At 38.8% G+C, this 19,142-nt stretch overlaps 1 non-coding gene across 1 annotated transcript; it reads right to left on the bottom strand.

Moving 5' to 3' along the window:
* Positions 1–18,806: 18,806 nt before the first annotated feature.
* Positions 18,807–18,912, bottom strand: LOC118624803. Its single transcript, XR_004958472.1, has one exon. It is a non-coding gene; the product is annotated as a U6 spliceosomal RNA (small nuclear RNA).
* Between the last annotated feature and the right edge of the window lie 230 nt (positions 18,913–19,142).

Here is a 19,142-nt window from a genome sequence, read left to right on the forward strand (position 1 = left end):
AGTGTGTTCAACTATAATAGAGCAGTTGGCCCACAGCTTGGGGGTTCGCCGTGAGCCTCTTCTCCCTGTTAACCAGAAACAACACGACCCATCAAGAAGACTGCATGTTGTGTCTTTATACAGGGCTTTTTTTTTTTTTTATCCTCACCCAAGGACATTTTTCCATTTTTTGTTCAGGTAGAGTGGGGGGATGGGGGGGAGAGAGGAACAGAGAGAGAGAGGGACACATCGAGTGGCTGCCACCCGCACAACCGACCAGGGCCGGGGACAAACTGCAACCGAGGTACGCGCCCTTAGCGGGAACCGAACCCGGGTCTCTCAGGACCGCAGGCCGACGCTCTAACCGCTGAGCCAAACCGGCCAGGGCTATACAGGGCTTTTTATATCTAACTTGTAGTCTAAGTTTCCTTCAAGTCTGCACACTGGACACTTAACAGATTGGTCAGTAGTGAGGTGATCATATTTCTGATAAGATGAAGCAGCACCTGAAACCGGAGAAGGTATTTGTGTTAGGATTTCTGACTTTAAGATTAGAGTGTGGGGGTGGAAGAAGCAATATTTTGGCTTCAATTTCATTTGTAAGGGTACATTAAGGGTATAATTCACGTAGGATCTTGTGAGAGAACATATACACGTATGTGAAATAGGATCAGGCTTGTAACTGGCCAGTAAAGAGAATTATCTTTATATATAACTATATATTTTACCTATAACATGGTATAAATTTAATAAGGGAGTTTGTTTTTATTATTGGGAAAATGCTCAAACTAAAATTGTGCTTGTCATCAAAGCAAAGAGCAAGCAACAAAGGCAGGTAGAAGTATCTCAGCTTCCCTTCAGTTGAAAATAGATTATAAGTAAAGTAAAATATATAGTTACTGCGGTTAGGGAAATATATACTGTGCAATGTTTAAAGAAGAGAAAAATAAAGAAGCTATTATGAAAAAAAGGAGATGAAAGAAAGAAGGGTTGAGTGAGGGATAAAGTACATCCAAAAAGTTCATTTTGGATATGAAGATGTGAAAATGTAGAATTATTCAGTTATATAGGGTATCGGGTCAGCTTACTTTCTCTAACATTATAAGTTAGGAGATGCGTAGGACAAAGTGAAACTGAGATTTCCAAACCTTACTGATACTCAGAATCACTCTGAGAAACTTATAAAAACATAAATGTTTATGCCCCACCCCAGAGATTCTGCTTCTGTAGTTCTTGAGTAGACTCCAGTGATCTGTGATTTTAAAAAGATCTTCAGATACATTTTGATACGTAGCTACATTTGAGAATTGCAGGCGTGGAAATGAAATGTTTGCCACTGTTCAGTAGTATCTGCTCAGTCCCTTCTTGTAATTCCCTTCTCTTTGCAGAGCAAGTAAACAACAACAACAAACAAACATGGTGGAATAATCCAATTTAAAACAAAAACAATCATTACCTTTTATTTTTTAATTTAATTTATTTATTTTTTCATTTTTTGTTCAGATAGAGTGGGAGGGAGAAAGAGAGAGAGAGAGAGAGAGAGAGAGAGAGAGAGATCAACGTGAAAGGGACAGATCGAGTGGCTGCCACCTGCATGACCCAACCAGGGCCTGGAGCAAACTGCAACCAAGGTACATGCCCTTAGCGAGAACCGAACCCGGGTCTCTCTGGACCGCAGGCCGACGCTCTAACCGCTGAGCCAAACCGGCCAGGGCACAATCATTACCTTTTAAAAAATGTAAATTAGAAAATATTAAAACTGTATTTGTCTTATTTTCCTTTTCTGGTGACTTAGGAAGGAGCCAGCTTCCCTACTGTAAGCTCCTGCAGTGACATCCAGTGGTGGTTATAGGGTATTTTCCTTTTTATTTGGGACTTTGCTATCTAAATAAATGATCTTAAATAGGGTATTGTTCTCCCTTCCCCCATCAGCTCGAGGATGTAGTTTTTAATTCCTATACACCTCACTCTCAAGAAATGCTAAAAGAATAAAAAAGCAACAAAAATGTGACCCTGACATGGGATCCTTTGAGTGCTATCCAATATAAACACCTTTGCTTAGTGTTTCAGTGAAGAGAAAGCCTAAACTAAACTCTATGTGCAGAAACTATAATAATGTTGATAAAACTATCAGTGATTTTAAAACAATAGGACTCATAAATGAGAGAGCACTATGAACTTGACTAAAGTGAGAACACTTCAGGCTGATGCCAACAAAATTCAATGAGCTTATGACGAAGGTAACCATCCTTAGTGAGCTAAAACTAAGGTATCCAAAGAATAACAATGTTAAAAAAAAATACCCTGAATTTTATAGGAGAAAAATTAAGAGGTGGCTCTAAGAATTTTTACCTTATAATAGCATTCATTGAAGATTTCCTTTAAACAGTGCTCTCACAGGATGTTTATACTACAACTAAGTTTATGAAAATTTGATATACACAGTTTAAAGAAATACAATTGCCAAACACAGTAAGACACACCTAAATTTAAATAAAAGAAAGAAGAGGAAGTTGGGCAATTAATAGGCATGTAGACGGTTAGTTACACTGGACTATGGTGATTCAAAACCCTGGCAGAGCCCTGGCCGGTTTGGCTCAGTGGTTAGAGCGTCGGCCTGCGGTCCTGAGAGACCCGGGTTCGGTTCCCGCTAAGGGTACGTACCTCGGTTGCAGTTTGTCCCCGGCCCTGGTCGGTTGTGTGGGTGGCAGCCACTCGATGTGTCCCTTTCACATCGATGTTTCTCTCTCTCCCTCTGTTCCTCTCTCTCCCTCCCACTCTACCTGAACAAAAAATGGAAAAATGTCCTTGGGTGAGGATAAAACAAACAAACAAACAAAAAAACCCTGGCAGAAGAACCCTCAATTATTTAAAAAATAAAAACAGAGGGTGTGGGAATACTCTTGATCCCAAGCACCATCATTTTGTATGTGGAACCAAAGATTTGGTTAAAGACCATGCAAATGTAACTAGATTTCGAATGAAGTCACCAATTCACTGGGGCGCTTGCGTTTCTCAAATGCTATTTTTCTAATTTTTTAAATATGTCTATCTTATGCTTCTAAAATTTGAAAATAAAAGAAAATATGTCTTATTTTAAAATTCTAGATTTAGTCATCTTCTATGTAGAGGTTTGAATGGGTCCTCAGCTTACCTCCTTAATGCTTACTCATTTTACATCAGAAGTAGAAGGCTGATACATTTAGAAATTTGGCAGGAGGAACATTTATATAAAAACCAAAATTAGTAGTCAGCTGATATGGTAGGTCATGGACTGGCTGCCATAGACAATTTAATGTCCAGAAGCAATAAACAGGGAGAGAACATTTATGAGTTATCATCATCTATTTTTAAGCTAAATGCCCTAAAATCTATAAATGACTAAGTGATGAGACACCCCTCTGCATGCCACATTCATATGTGAATAATAGGGAGGGATTAATGAGTATTTTTCTTTAGCTTCTGAGTAATAAATCGAGATGAGGAAGAATGCATTGTTTTGCCTTAAAGTAAAAGTGTCTCTGGACTGAAATACTGGAAACTTTATAAATCCCTATGAAATTATCTAAAGGCCTCAAATAAGAGGATCGAATTTTCACTTTTATTTTACCCAACCAGACATTAAAATAGATGGAAAACAACTGTGTCTATTTGGACACAGACATAGCATAAGCACTTATATTGTAGCCAATAATAATTGCCCTTTTGCCAACTCATTCTATACCCTCCCTTCCCCATGAGTATGTAACACTGAGTAAGCAGGAGATATGCCGAGAGAGTGGACTGGGGTCAGGACATGAATGACTCATATTTTCTTCAGCGAAAAATGGATGTTGTCAAGAAAACAAAAGAGATGATCATGTCTGTGTGTTGGGAAGACATAAGTGGTAGTGATGTGTAAGACATTGGTGGAGGATAAGACCGAAAGTAGGAAGACTAGAAGATACTGTGGCTGGAGAAATAAAAAGGAGGGTAGAATTAATGGGGTTGGCTTGTGTGAACCTCTCTCGCTCTCTCTCTCTCATTTAAAAAGAGTGAATGCTTTAACAAAAAAAAGAGGAAGTTGAATACATGCTGGTCATTGTTGAGAAAAGGAAATAGTTAAAGATGACAGGAAAGTCTCAAGTTCTAATAGCTGGGTTTTAAGACTGAATTCATTCTGTTCTTATTAACAACGGCTATTGCCAGCTGATGAGATCCTTTGTGTGACTTAAAAAAGGTTATCTTTTAGCCCTGGCCGGTTTGGCTCAGAGGTTAGAGTGTCAGCCTGCGGTCCACAGAGACCCGGGTTCGATTCCCGCTAAGGGCATGTACCTCGGCTGCAGTTTGTCCCCGGCCCTGGTTGGGTCGTGTGGGTGGCAGCCACTCGATGTGTCCCTTTCACATTGATGTTTCTCTCTCTCCTTCCTGCTCTATCTGAGTAAAAAATGGAAAAATGTCCTCGGGTGAGGATAAAAAAAAAAAGAAAAGGTTATCTTTTAAAAAAATTGTCATAATATAACGATTATTATTTTTTGGACAAGTTAGTTTATTGTGACCAGTGTAAAAGTTTTATAATAAATACATAGCTATGATGTGTTTGATGAAAATAGTCCCTTTTGTATAGGGTAGTGCCCATCCCACACAGCCATATGCAGTGGCCTTTAGTGTTACCAGCTCCGAAGGGAATCACAACCTTTCATTTAAATCAAGGGAAAGAAGAAGGTGTAGTCAAAAGTGCGAAATGCTGCAGAGGCCAAGGAAAATGAGAAAAGACTAATGAAAACTATGAGTAACAATTGAAACAGACATAGGTAATTTTTTTTGAGGATGAAATTTCATAAAATTATAAACCTTTTGGGCTGAAAAATCCTACAGATATATTTTTTAACCCCTCTCCCCCTTCCTTCCATTTTTAAATGTGGAAAAACTGAGACCCAAAAATTTGAGAGATTTGCCCAGTGTCTAGGAACACTATCTAATACTCTACATTTCTCTTGGTCTCAGGCTTGTGTCTTTTATTCTTCTTTCTTTATTATTGTTTTTCATAAAGAATGTTCTGAGCTAATATGCTTTTCCCCATCACTTCAATTTAGGGAATGTGAAAGCCTAACGGGCTAAATTCTGATAAGCAAAACTGGCCTGGGGGAATGAAGGAAAACATGACTGACAGCATGGGGTGTGCCAAGGTCATCTACATTTTAAAAAAAATCTTCACCCGAGGTCTTTTTTTTTTTTTTTAAATTTATCTTCAGATAGGGTGGGAGAGAAAGAGGGAGGAGGAGAGAGAAAAACATTGCTGCAAGAGAGACACATCGAGTGGCTGCCACCCACATGACCCCAACTGGGGCCGGGGGCAAACTGCAACCGAGGTATGTGCCCTTAGTGGGAACTGAACCTGGGACTCTCTGGTCCACGGGCCGATGCTCTAACCACTGAACCAAACCGGCCAGGGCTCATCTACATTGTTTTAGAGAAAAACTCAGAATTTCTTCCAATATCTCTTCTTATCCAGATGAAGGTTCTCTGTACATCTCATCACTAGAATAAGGTTTCATATTTTGGGGTAGATGAGCAGGAGGAGAAGAGATGGGTTTTAGACTAGGTAACTTCCAACAGCATTTTCTCTCTTTGCCCAGAATGATGAGGGTAAAAGCTCAATGGCCCAGGGTTGAGCAGTCACTAAGAGGCGAGAACTGGAGGCAGGGTAGGATGACTATTTATGAAATAAATTTGGCAGAGAATGATAAGAGGTTGCTAGGAGAGGAAGGTAATGGCATTAAGGGGGGGAAAGTAGGAAGAGGTAAACATACAGTCTTTGCTAGATATTTCCAATTCTGATTTAGTCCCATCCCTGGGTGCTCTATTCACTTCTTTCTTTCTTTTTTGAAAATATATTTTCTTTATTGATTTTAGAGAGAGAGGAAAGGAGAGGGAGAGAGAGAGAGAGAGAGACATATCGATGAGAGAGAACATTGATTGGCTGCCTCCTACATGCCCCTCACAGGGGATCAGGCCCACAACCTGGGCATGTGCCCTGACCAGGAATTGAACCTGTGACCTCTTGGTGCATAGGTCCATGTTCAACTACTGAGCCACACTGGCCGGCCCATTTACTTATTTCTTTGTTGTTATTTCCTTCTGTTAGACTCCCTTTGAAAATTCACTTTCCCTAGGAAGTCTTTCCTAAAAATAACCCTCACATCTTATACTACTGTATCTTATTCATGACTTTTTAGAGTTACATGTAATTACTATAGACCTTTGCATGTTAAGGGCTTCAGTTCAGTTTTTAAAAATTCAGCAATTTTTTTTTTTGTCACTTGAGGGCATTTTTGCATTTATCTTCAGATAGAACAGGAGGGAGAGTGCGAGGAAGAAAGAGAGAGAGAAACATTGATGTGAGAGAGACACATCGACTGGCTGCCACCCACATGACCCCAACTGGGACCGGGGACAAACTGCAACTGAGGTACATGCCCTTAGCGGGAACCGAACCTGAGACTCTCTGGTCCACAGGCTGATGCTCTAACCCCTGAGCCAAACTGGCCAGGGCCAAAATTCAGCAATTTAAAGAGCACGTTTCCTGTATCCAACCTTAATACCTACTACACACACACACACACACACACACACACACGCACGCACTAAAATATTATTCTTAGTTTTTGCCATCCACTTCAAATCATCTTTAAGCCTTTTATTCATTCAAAATATTTCTCAGCATCTGTATGATGAAGTAATGGATACAAAGTGAGGCAGATGCTGCTGGTTTCCGCTCCTGAAAAATTGGGTGGCTTTGTGGCCCATGCAGCGTTTATCTACACAACAGTCATTGCCTCTCTTCCTATGCTAACTGAACCTTCCTTCTACTGAGACATTAGACAGCAGCAACGGGCCCTCCACCTGTGCGAGAGGTGGTTAAGCCAGTCACATTAATCTCATTCCTCTTTGCCAGGGGAAAGGTAGGCCTGGTTCTAGTTTTGGCAATGGCATATAAGGAGAGTCTCCTATGTGACAAACATTGATAACAGAGAGAACACTTGGTGGGGTGATACTGTCTGACCCCTCTCCCTTTCTTCTAAGTGCGTACACCACTGCGAGGAAGTGCTGATTGGAACGGCACTAGCTGACTTGTGACCTTGCTAGGAAAGCCAAGAGAATCTCAGAGACTCTAACCTGGAGCACTGACAACTTTGAGACAATAGATTGGTTGGGATGCCTTACCTCTAGACGTTTTGTTAACCCTTAATTATATCTTTGTGGTGTAAGCGTCCATTGATCAGGGTTTCTTTTTCTTTTTCATTTTGATTACTTGTATCTGAAAGCATCTTAATAGAATCTCTGATCACAAGCCAGTCTGTGAAGGCAGGGTAGCTAGGTGGGGGATAGGCAAGTTCCAAAGTTGAGTTAATTCAGGGAGGTTTTTAAAATTTTTATTAAAGAATGTTTGAAATAGTGCAGCTGGAGAAATAATAATTATTGGAGGATAAGAGTAAAGAGACATGGAGAATGTCCCCAAAGTCTGACCAATGTTTGGCATGCTAGATCACAATAAATAATGATTAAATGTTGGATAAAGTACAAGGCTGATGGTCAAATTTAGCATATGTGATAAGGGTGAGGGAAGTCAGAGGCCAGGAGAATAATGAGTGGGATAAAAATATATTTTAAGAGATAGGTCAGGAATGGGAGAAGATAAGGAGCTGGTATAAAATATATATAAATAAATTGTATGACTCAATAATAACAACAACAAAACACCTCCCAATAAAAATTGGCAGAGGACCTGAACAGACACATTTCCCAAGATATACAGATGGCCAACAGACATAGAAAAGATGCTCAACTTAAGTAGCTGTAATGGATATACAAATCAAAACTACAACCAGATACCACCTCATACTTGTTAGAAAGGCTATTATCGACAAGACAAGAAGTGAGTGCTGGAGAGGATGTGGAGAAAAAGGAATAGTTGCACACTGCTGGTGGGAATGTAAATTGGTGCAGCCACCATGGAAAACTATAGAGGTTCCTAAAACAATTAAGAATAGAGCTACCATATAACCCAGTAATTTTCCTTCTGGACAGTTACCTAAAATTTTTGAAAACACTTATTTGTAAAGATATATGTACTCCTCCTTTACCAGGTAGCTCAGTTGTTTAGCATGTCCTCCCAATATGCCAAAGTTGTGGGTTCAATCCCTGATCAGGGCAGATATAAGAATCAACCAATGAATGCATAAATAAGTGGAACAATAAAACTCGATGTTTCTCTCTCTTTCTCTCCCTCCCTCCCTCCATCCCCCTCTCTCTCTAAAAAAAGAAAAAGAGATGTACCCCTATGTTCACTGCAGCATTATTCATAATAGACAAGATATGGAAGTGACCGAAGTGTCCTTTGATGGAAGATTGAATAAAGAAGACATTGCACATATATAGAATGAAATACTTCTCAGTCATAAAAAAGATGAAATACTGCTGTTTGTGACAATATGGATGGATCTTAAGAGTATTATGCTAAGTGAAATAAGTCAGATGGTAAAGGATAAGGACCATATGATTTTACTCTTATGTAAGACATAGAACAAAAAGCAACAAACAAAAAACTCACAGACATGGACAACAGTATGGTGATTACCAGAGGGGAAGGGGGCTGGAGAAAAGATGAAGAGGGTAAAGGGGGTCAAATATATGGTGACAGAAGGAGACTAGACTTTGGGTGGTGAGCACAGAATGGAATATACAGATGTTGTATTATAAAGTTGTACACCTAAAACTTATATAATATTAACCAATGTTACACCAATAAATTTAAATAAAAAATGGGAAAAAAAGGAAATAGGTCAGGATAAATAGCTGAGGATTAAGGTTTATGTAGACTGTGGTTTGAAGTTTGGGGAAGGGATAGGATATTAAAATAACCATCAATACAGTGTTAGACACTCAAAGAATCCCCAATCTTTTAGGGGAGATTAAACATGCATATAAGTATAATATACTGTAGAAGATCAACAAGTACAGATAAAGGACTGTAGAAACTCGAAGGTGGAAAAGGTTATTTGGGTGAGTCAATAAAGCAAGAGGTGGTGACATTTGAGCTGGATTTTGAAAGACAAGATTGGGCATGCAGACGTAGAAGGAGGGTCAGGCAAAGTAACAAAAAGGAGCAAAGACATGGAGTCAGGTTTGGTGAAGGTGGGTGATGGGTGATGGGGAGCTATTTCTCTTTCACTTTTTGTTTGTACACTAAAAATAATTAAACTCAGTTCTGAATAAATAGTCAACATATAGTTATTAGGTGTGTACTGAGTGTGAGGCATGGTTCTGTTGCATATATTGAAATACATACATAGAAACAAGAGAAATTTCTTGCTGTCATAACGTTCATCTTTCAAGGGGTGAAAAAAATAGTAATCCAGTAACTATATAAATAAAAAAATGTGTTAAGAAAAAAATATAGCAGGGAAAGGAATAAGGAGTTCCAGGGTTGCTTTTTTTATTTCAAGCAGTATGTGGTGCTTTGGTGTAATTTTCTTCATGCTTCTTGTTCTTGGGATTTATTGAGCTTCTTAGATGTGTGGGCTTATTGGGTTCACCAAATTTGGAAGAACCTTAGCCATTACTTACATACTTTTTCTGCCCATCCCCCTCTTTTGGAAACTTTAATTATATGTATATTAGGTCCCTTGAAGTTGTCCTGCAGCTCATTGATGTGCTGTTCCATTTTTTTCAGTCTTTTTTATTCTCAGTGATTCATTTTAGATAGTTTATATTGTTATGCCTCAAGTTCACCAATGTTTTTTGGCAGGTTCTAATCTTCTCTTAATCCTAACCAATATATTTTTTACTTAAGACATTGTATTTCATTTCTTAAAGATTATTTTTTATATCTTTTATTTACCTATTTAATGCACTCAATTTTATCTCTATATCCTTGGACATAGGAATACAATAATATATAGAATATTTATGTTTTAATGTCCTTGTCAGCTATTCTAATTTTTACTGGGTGCTAGATATCCTGAATTTTACCTGTTAAGTGTTGGGTATTTTGTATTTCCTATTAATGTTCCTGAGAATTATTCTGGGATATAGCTATTTGCAATAGTTAAATACAAGTTTTGGTGTGTAATTTTGAAAAGAGAAATATGATTCTATCCTTGCTCACCTCTCCTTACGCCCATTAACAAAATTGATTTTCGAGGGTATAGCAGAGCTTTGCTTATGAATAAACTAATTATTGGAATATTTATGATGTTGCATTTTATTGTTTTCTTTGTGTTTTGGACAATATCTACAGTTGCGGAATGAAGTGTCCCGGAAACTTTCTATGAGCCCTGGCTATTTATAGTGGCAAAGCTCAAGGGATCTTTAACTCACAGCCTTTTAGTCCCCAGCAGGTAGTTTCTAGTTATTTATACAAGATAGAGATGTTAAAAATACTTTCTTACCTGCTAATATAACTGAGGTACTGAAATCACCTGATACTATATAATTGTCCCCCTTCATGTTAATTGAGGCTCCAATTTAATGTGATCTTGTGACCACGATTATCACAGGAAATGTTAGATACAAAACCCCAACATAAGGGTCTTAGTTTCTTTCTCTGTGCAGGCCACTGGTTCAGATGAAGTTTTCTTGAACTTTTTCTCCCATTAGAGTCCATACTCTAGGGTTCTGTTTATCACACACATACACAGGAAATTAAAAAAAATAACAATTATAGGCTAGATTGTTGCATCTCACTGATAAATTTCCCAATAAAATGCTGAAACAAATGGGCCATTGACCCCATTTTGACAATTTAGTGAGTGAAGGTCCTGCCAGAGCAAACCTGCCTGTGAGCTCTGTCTCTGTAACTGCCCTTTGCAGGTCAGGTGTTGAAAATGGTTCACACCAAGGTTAATACATGAAAATAATTCTTGAATAAAAAAATTAAGTGGGCAGGAGATTAATATGCACCTTGATTTTTATTCTGGCCCTTGGTGTCTTGAAAATCAATGTGGAAATTAAGCAAGAAGAAATTATTCCCCAGCAGGCACTTTGTGAAAAGGTTGTGCCGTATCAAATGGCGCAGGTAATAGATACTGCATAAATTTAAGATGCAGTTGAGGGTTGGATCTCACTGGGAAATGGAAATGCCTGGATGATAAATGATAAGTGACTGCATTATGCATTTTAAATACTTCATTTTTACCAACTGCAGTATGCCTGGTGTTCATGTCTCCTCAACTGCTCTCGGCCGCCACTATTTTCTGATGATGATTTTGCATGGAAGATAAGTGTGTTTTCCAGTAAGCATCCATTCTGATGAATAGAAGCATGGGTGGGCAGTACATCCAAATGGAAAAAAGTAATATAAATACATTAAGTAGCAAAACCATCTCTATCCCTGCCAATAACCAGAAATTCTAGTCAGAGTTGTAGTTACCTTGCCTGTACTACTACTTACTCTAGAACTTTGATAAAGTGCTATAGTCTCATAGTTTCCACTGCTAAAATTAATGTTTGAATGTGTATGTTATGGAAAAATAAATATACTCTTGCATGTAAGTCTGTTATGGGCTGAACTATATCCCCCAAATTCATATGTTGAAGTCCAAACCCCAGTTACCCCAGAATGTGACTATATTTGAGGATAGGGTACTTAAAGAGGTAAAATGAGGTCACTAGGTGAGCCCTAGTCCAATATGACTGGTTTCCCCACGAGAAGAGGAGATTAGGACATAGACCTGCACAGAGGGAAGGTTACGTGAGGACATGGGGATAGTCGGCTACCTGCACACCAATGAGAGAGGTGACAGAAGGAACAATCCTGCCAACACTTTGACCTTGAACTTCTAGTTTCCAGAACTTTGTGGAAATAAATTTATATTGTTTAAGACAGACAGTTTGTGGTACTTATTTATTGTAGCTCACCAAACAAATACAAGGTCTCAAATGGATGCTTTGAGAGAAAATGGAAGAGTCTAGGAAAAATGATGTTTATTATCTCTGAAGAGGTATACCTTTTCCTTTAGAGGTGAGGGGTTGAGCATGAGGGAGAGTATAGTTGAGAGCTGATTCTCGAATTTTAGTCAACAATGTCATGATCTGTCATTCCCCTTATTCTGAAGATGCTTGGTTGTAAATAAGGAAGATCAACATATCATTATAAGCATAAAGAAAAGAATGACAAAGCAATAGTATATGATAATTCCATTAACATGTAAATCCAGATTCCTGCTGGTGCCTATGTTTAGACACTGGAAAAGTATCCCCAATTAAGCACGAAGGGGTAATATTAAGGAAGAATGTCTTATCTATTGAATGAAATCAAACATGTACTTCTGAAGTTAAAATTGTTTTGAAAAGAAAATTCTTGGATTTTACTTACCTTTAACTTGTCTTTAGGAAATTTAAAGCACTAACTTTTAAAATGGCTCATTAAAAGGAGAAATTCCTGGTAAGACATGGCTGACACTTCCTGTGTTAGAGATGTTATAAAAGTTTGTTTAATATTTTCTGACTAATATATACATATATTTAAATATTTTTCTTTATTGATTTTAAAGAGAGAGGAGAGAGAGATTGAAACATCGATGAGAGAGAACATTGATTGGCTGCCTCCTGCATGCCTCCCCCCACTACTGGGGGTGGGCCTACAACCTGAGAATGTGTCCTGAACGGGAATCGAACCAGCAACCTCTTGGTGCATGGGTTGATGCTTAACCAGTGAGCCACACTGGCCAGGCCGTGGCTAATATTTTTAATATGCATTTCAACATTGAAAAAAAAATCCGGTGTTAAATTAAGCTTACATTGCTATCTTCTTTTAATTGAATAATTATTATAGGATAGGTATCATTATAGGCACGATTATACAGAAGAGAGTAAGCCAGACAAGGCCTCTGACTTACAGCTTATATTCTAGTGGTGGTGTTGATAGTGAGGAATATAATAATCAATCAGTACATAAAGGTGATCTGTCATGATTTCTATGCACAGAATCCCTGTGTAAGAATCACCAGAAGAGAATGGCAGTTTTTAGACATAGGCACCAGCAGAGTGCTGAACTTGTGATGGCTTCCAATGTGATCTTCGGCAAATTATTTCCCTCTAACTTAAAATCTCTTTCTGGGAACAATACATTTTTCATTCATTTTAGTCTTAAGATGGGCAATCACTGGGGCCCTTAATTCTTTAATTTGTAGCTTGGCTGTGGAGACTAGGTAGGGTCTATATTAAATGATTGTCGACAGACTACAGGGTACTTAATTTTTCTGTTAGATTTTATTTTACCTTTAATAAACACATCTGGAGAGTCTCTCAAAATAATGTTATATCCAGTGGAAAGTGTTGGACAGCTTAAGTGTTGAGTAATTAAAATCCCGGTGCATATATATTTTTAGAACAAAAATTATAGAATCCATTGCAGTTGTCTCTTTGCATTTTCACGAGGCACACATTCATCAGTGCCTCAGGAAATAATAGCAGACGTAATTATGACAAGAACTGGACTCCAATGAGTAACCTGCCACGTACCAGGCACTGTTTCTAAGTCCTTCTGTGTGTGGGTTGTTGGATCTTCACAGCTACTGCAGGAGACAGGCATCATTCTGAGCCCTGTTTCACAGACAGGGGAAGTGAGGCCCAGAGAGGTGAAGTAACATTTTCATATGTCAGAAAATTTCCATAATGACTTCTCATGCTACTTCCTCAAGCTGGTTTAGGGGTTTATTTCAGGTGACCGACCATCCTGCTTTGCCTGGGACAGTTCTGGTTTTAGCACTAAAAACCTTTCGTCTCTGGTAAACCAAGACAGTTGGCCACTTGAATGTTTCCACTAAGTATTTAAATCCTGTGTCAATTCGATCATTGTCAGAGAAGGATGCTTCATTTAACTTGTTTTTACGAACGTTGCTCTTTTATCTTTCAGGGAAGAAGTCTCTAATCCAAGCTCTACTTCCCCTCGAAGTATTGGTTTAAAATACTTGGAAGTTTTATTTTCTTTCTTCAATCTGATAGTTATTTCACTGTTACATCTAACTTAACTCCATCTATTACCCAGTTTTTTTTACAGTGACTGTTTATAACTAATGCTAACTTTGGCATTAAATGCTTAAGCAGGAACATCTCAAAGACACTACCCTGGGGCATGGGGGTGTGGAGATGAGCCAGGAAGGAGTCAGTGCTGAAAAGTGTGACACAGGAAAGGGCCAGAGTGTCAGAGTGACAGTGAGGACCTGACATACATGTTGTTTTTACACAAGTCTGCTGACGACTACAACCATCATTTCTGCTGCCGGAAGGAAACCTGACTCGAAATGTTCCTGAGCTTCTAAACTGGAAATTCCAGACATGGCAGGACTGTATTGAAGCTACAAGTTTAAACCTGAAATGTGGACTACAGTGATTTTTAGACAATGTATCAGTAATGGAGCCCTTGGTTCAGTGCCGGGCTCTATTAAGTTCTATTTTGTGTTCCTTCCTTGTGGTTTTTTAAGTACCTGTAAGTCTCCTGCAGTGCCCAGGGGTAGCTTGGCACACAACTTCAGATTTAAAAAACTTGTAGTGAGTCCCTGTGTCCTCACCATTCTCCAGTAGGACATCTTTCTTTCTTTTTCTTTCCTTCCTTCCTTCCTTCCTTCCTTCCTTCCTTCCTTCCTTCCTTCCTTCCTTCCTTCCTTCCTTCCTTCCTTCCTTCCTTCCTTTTATTTTTTTGTTCAGATAGAGTGGGAGGGAGAGAGAGGGAGAGAGAGAGAGACATCGATGTGAGAGAGGCACATTGACTGGTTGCCTCCCACATGACCCCCACCAGGGCCAGTGATGAACTGCAACCAAGGTACATGCCCTTGACCCGAAATGAACCCATGACTCATTGGTCCATGGGCCGACGCTCTAACTGCTGAGCCAAACCGGCCAGGGCTATAGGACATATTTCTAGGGTCCTAATAAACGTAGTATTTTTAGCCCGGTTTACTTTATCCAGCTGCTGTAATTGCTGAGCTTCAAGCCATTGACTAGATCACAAAGTTGCATATGAAGAGTGCCAAAGTAGTGCGTGATCAACCAGTTTTTCATAACCATTCCAATAGAGTTAGACCAACAGTTTTTATTTGCTCTATGATAGAAATGCATTATGTGGAACATAACACTTTGAAGTCTTCTAAGACCAAAAAAAAAAAAAGAGACTAATTTTCAAATAAAGGTTGTGAAATTTGCATACTACTATATTTACCCTCAATAAACGTGTAGGTGTAATTGTAAGTATTGCTACCGATTCAGTAACTTTTGGTGAAAAGTCTATAGCTACATTAAATATACACATCAATTGTAAGTCAAATTCTTGATTCTGAAAACATTACAAGGAGAATAAAAGTACAATGTAGCACTGAGAATATATTGAAAATTCTTTTTCTTGGAGAGCCACAATCAAATGAGCATATTAAATGCCTTGGGAAGCCTCACATTAATAAAAGCTTGTAATTTTAGTTTTACTCTGGGTTATCCAAAATCACTCATATATTGTAACCCCAATGATCAGACTACAAGGAATGCTGGCTTATCATGTGGTTGTTGTTTAAAAGTAGACCCCCCCTCCCCCAATATTTCATTCAGAGGTGTTCAAAATAACATTTTTAGGAATATCTTGAATTTTTTCTGATCAGACTTCCCACTAGGTGGTAGTGTTACAACAGCAAATCCTTCACACTAATGGCCTAGCGGCTTCAATTCCATTCCACGGACCTCGACTGAGTGCCTGCTGTTTTGTGAGGTACCTGCTAATGCTATATGGCCCAGTGGCTTTGCTGAGACAGAGATCCGCTTTCTTTACTCTCAGGCCAGTGATCTTTCCATTTACACAGCATATGCCCTTACCAAAGCAAATGCCTCATTTCTTAACCAAGAGTCTTTGAAAAGCTATCTACTTACAAATCTGTAAAATTTTCTAAGGAGTTATGCAAGAAGGCCAATCTCTTGATGAGAAGGCAAAACTGACGGCAGAAAAGATCCGTGAAAACTTATGAGAGTTTTCATCAGTTCCTAGATCCCAGAAGGGTGAGAGGTAGATACAGTCGGTTCTAGAAACAGTTCAGCACAGGAAAAACGTGCGGAGTAGAACTTCAGCAGGCCCAGCACATGTGACCCACACATACACTCCAGGCCAGAGAGCATATTGATCGGAGATCCGACGCTGAAGCTGCTTGAAAGGCTGCTCTGTTACAACAAGAAGTGACCTTAAGGATTAGCTTGTTTAAGACCTTTATTTTATAAATGAGGCTGCTGAGGTTAGGGGAAAATAAGGCATTTTTCACATGAGCAGAGGAAAATCTAAGAAGATCTGTTTTGAGGACATTATTTTGGCTTTCATCATTTTCAGGATCTCTGATGTATATCTTTCTCCCAATTTTAGGATTGGTGACTTCTGAGTCTCCCTGCCTGTCCAATACTTGTTGCTACCATGACTCCTTATTCTGAGCAGAAATCTGTGATTCACAAGACTCTAGTTCTTCTATCATAGAATGGAATCCTCGCAGCATCCCGCAGCCTGGCATGGTGCCTACCATGTAGTAATCTCCTATGTATGCATGCATCTATTCTGACCCATCCCCTCATCAGCATCCATTAGATAGGAGAGGAATAATTTGATAACATCTTCAGAGCCCTCCTTCATTTTTGGTAACATCTATTTTTTTGTTTGTTTTGTTAATCCTCACCCTAGGGTATTTTTTCCATTGATTTTTTGGAGAAAACAAAAGGGAGGGAGGGGGAGAGAGGGAAGGAGAAAGAGAAGGGGAGAAGGGAGGGGGAGAGAGACAGAGAGAGAAAGAGAGAGAGACAGAGAGAGAGAAATATCAATGTGAGAGACACATTGATTGGTTGCTTCCTTTATGTACTCTCAGAATCAAGCCTATAATCTAGGTATGTGCTCTTTTTTAAAAAAAATTATTTATTTTTGTTACAGATGTTTCTCCTTTTCCCCCCATTGATTCCACCCTCTCCCTCCCTCCCTGCCCTGTCCCCAGCTTTGTTGTCCATATCCATTGTTCATGCACACATGCATGTAAGTTCTGTGGTTTATCTCTCCCCCAACCCTCTTCTGGGGATTGTCAGTCTATATACCACTTTCACGTCTCTGGAACTACCCCATTCCTCTGACTGTTATGTTCATTATATTCCACAAATAAGTGAGATCATATGATACTTGTCTTTCTCTGTTTGGCTTGTTTCACTTAGGATGATACTTTCCAGGTTCCTCCATGTAGTCTCAAAGGATAAGAGATCTTTCTTTCTTACAGCTGCATAGTACTCCATTGTGTATATGTATCACAGCTTTTTTATCCATTCGTCTACTGATGGATACTTGGGCTGTTTCCAGATCTTAGCTATTGTAAATAGTGCTGCTATGAACATAGGGATACATATATTCTTCCTGATTGGTGTTTCAGGTTTCTTAGGGTATATTCTTAGAAGTGGGATCACTGGGTCAAATGGAAGTTCAATTTTTAATTTTTTGAGGTAACACCATATTGTTTTCCATAGCGGCTGCACCAGTCTGCATTCCCACCAGCAGTGTATTAGAGTCCCCTTTTCTCCACACCCTCGCCAACACTTGTTGTTTGATGATTTGTTGATGGCGGCCATTCTGACAGGTGTGAGGTGATACCTCATTGTTGTTTTAATTTGCATCTCTCTGATGATTAGTGATGTTGAGCATTTCTTCATATGTCTCTTGGCCATTAGTATGTTCTATTTGGAGAGGTGTCTATTCAGTTCCTCTGCCCATTTTTTAATTGGGTTCTTTGTCTTCCTTTTGTTGAGTTGTATGAGCACTCTATATATATTGGAAATTAACCCCTTATCTGATACATCATTGGCAATGATGTTCTCCCATACAGTGGGTTGCCTTTCCATTTTGATGATTGTATCTTTTGCTGTGCAGAAGCTTTTGAGTTTGATGTAGTCCCATGTGTTCATTTTCTCCTTTGTTTCTGCTGCCTTAGGTGATGTATCAGTGAAAATTCTGCTGTGTATGATGTCTGAAATTTTGATGCCTGCATTTTCTTCTAGGATTTTTATGGATTCATGAGTCATATTTAAGTCTTTTATCCATTTTGAGTTTATTCTTGTGTATGGTGTAAGTTGATGGTCTAGTTTCATTTTTTTTGCATGTAGCTGTCCAATTTTCCCAACACCATTTTTTAAAGAAGCTGTCTTTCCTCCACTGTATGCTCTTGCCTCCTTTGTCAAATATTAGTTGAGCATATTGCCTTGGGTCCATTTCTGGGTTCTCTATTCTGTTCCACTGGTCTATATGCCTGTTCTTGTGCCAGTACCAGACTGATTTGATTACAGTGGATTTGAAGTATAACCTGAAATCTGGTAATGTGATCCCTTCAACTTTGTTCTTCTTTTTCAAGATTGCTGTGGCTATGCGAGGTCTTTTTTGGTTTCATATGAACTTCTGAAGTATTTGTTCTATTTCTGTGAAGTATGTTGTTGGTGTTTGATGGTGATTGCATTGATCTATAGATCGCTTTGGGTAGTATGGACATTTTAATGATGCTAATTCTTCCAATTCATGAACAAGGTATGTGCTTCCACTTTTTTATATCTTCCTCTATTTATTTTTTCAATGATCTGTAGTTTTCTGGGAATAGGTCCTTTATTTCTTTGGTTAAGTTTATTCCTAGGTATTTTAATTTTTTTGCTGCAATGGTAAACGGGACTTTTTTTTAGTTTCTCTGTTAGTTCATCATTGGTGTATAAGAATGCCGTCAATTTCTTGACATTAATTATGTATCCTGCTACTTTGCCAAATTTATTTATTAAGTCTAGTAAATTTTTGATGGAGTCTTTGAAAAGATATGGAACGCTTCATGAATTTGCGTGTCATTCTTGCGTAGGGGACATGTTAATCTTCTCTATATCGTTTCAATTTAGTATATGTGATGCTGAAGTGAGCACCAGGTATGTGCTCTTGACTGGGAATCAAACCTGCGACCCTTTGGTCCATGGGTCCAATGCTCTAACCACTGGGAAACACCACTGAGTCACACATGCCAGGGCAGTAACATCTCTTTTTTTAAAAAAATATGTTTTTATTAAAATTTTTTAGAGGGAGAGGGAGGCAGAGAGAGATAGAGACATAGATCACCTGCCTCCTGCACTCCCCTGCACTGGGGATTGTGCCCAAA

This window comes from Molossus molossus, unplaced genomic scaffold (assembly GCF_014108415.1).
Source record: "Molossus molossus isolate mMolMol1 unplaced genomic scaffold, mMolMol1.p scaffold_m16_p_10, whole genome shotgun sequence".
NCBI classification, from domain to species: Eukaryota; Metazoa; Chordata; class Mammalia; order Chiroptera; family Molossidae; genus Molossus; species Molossus molossus.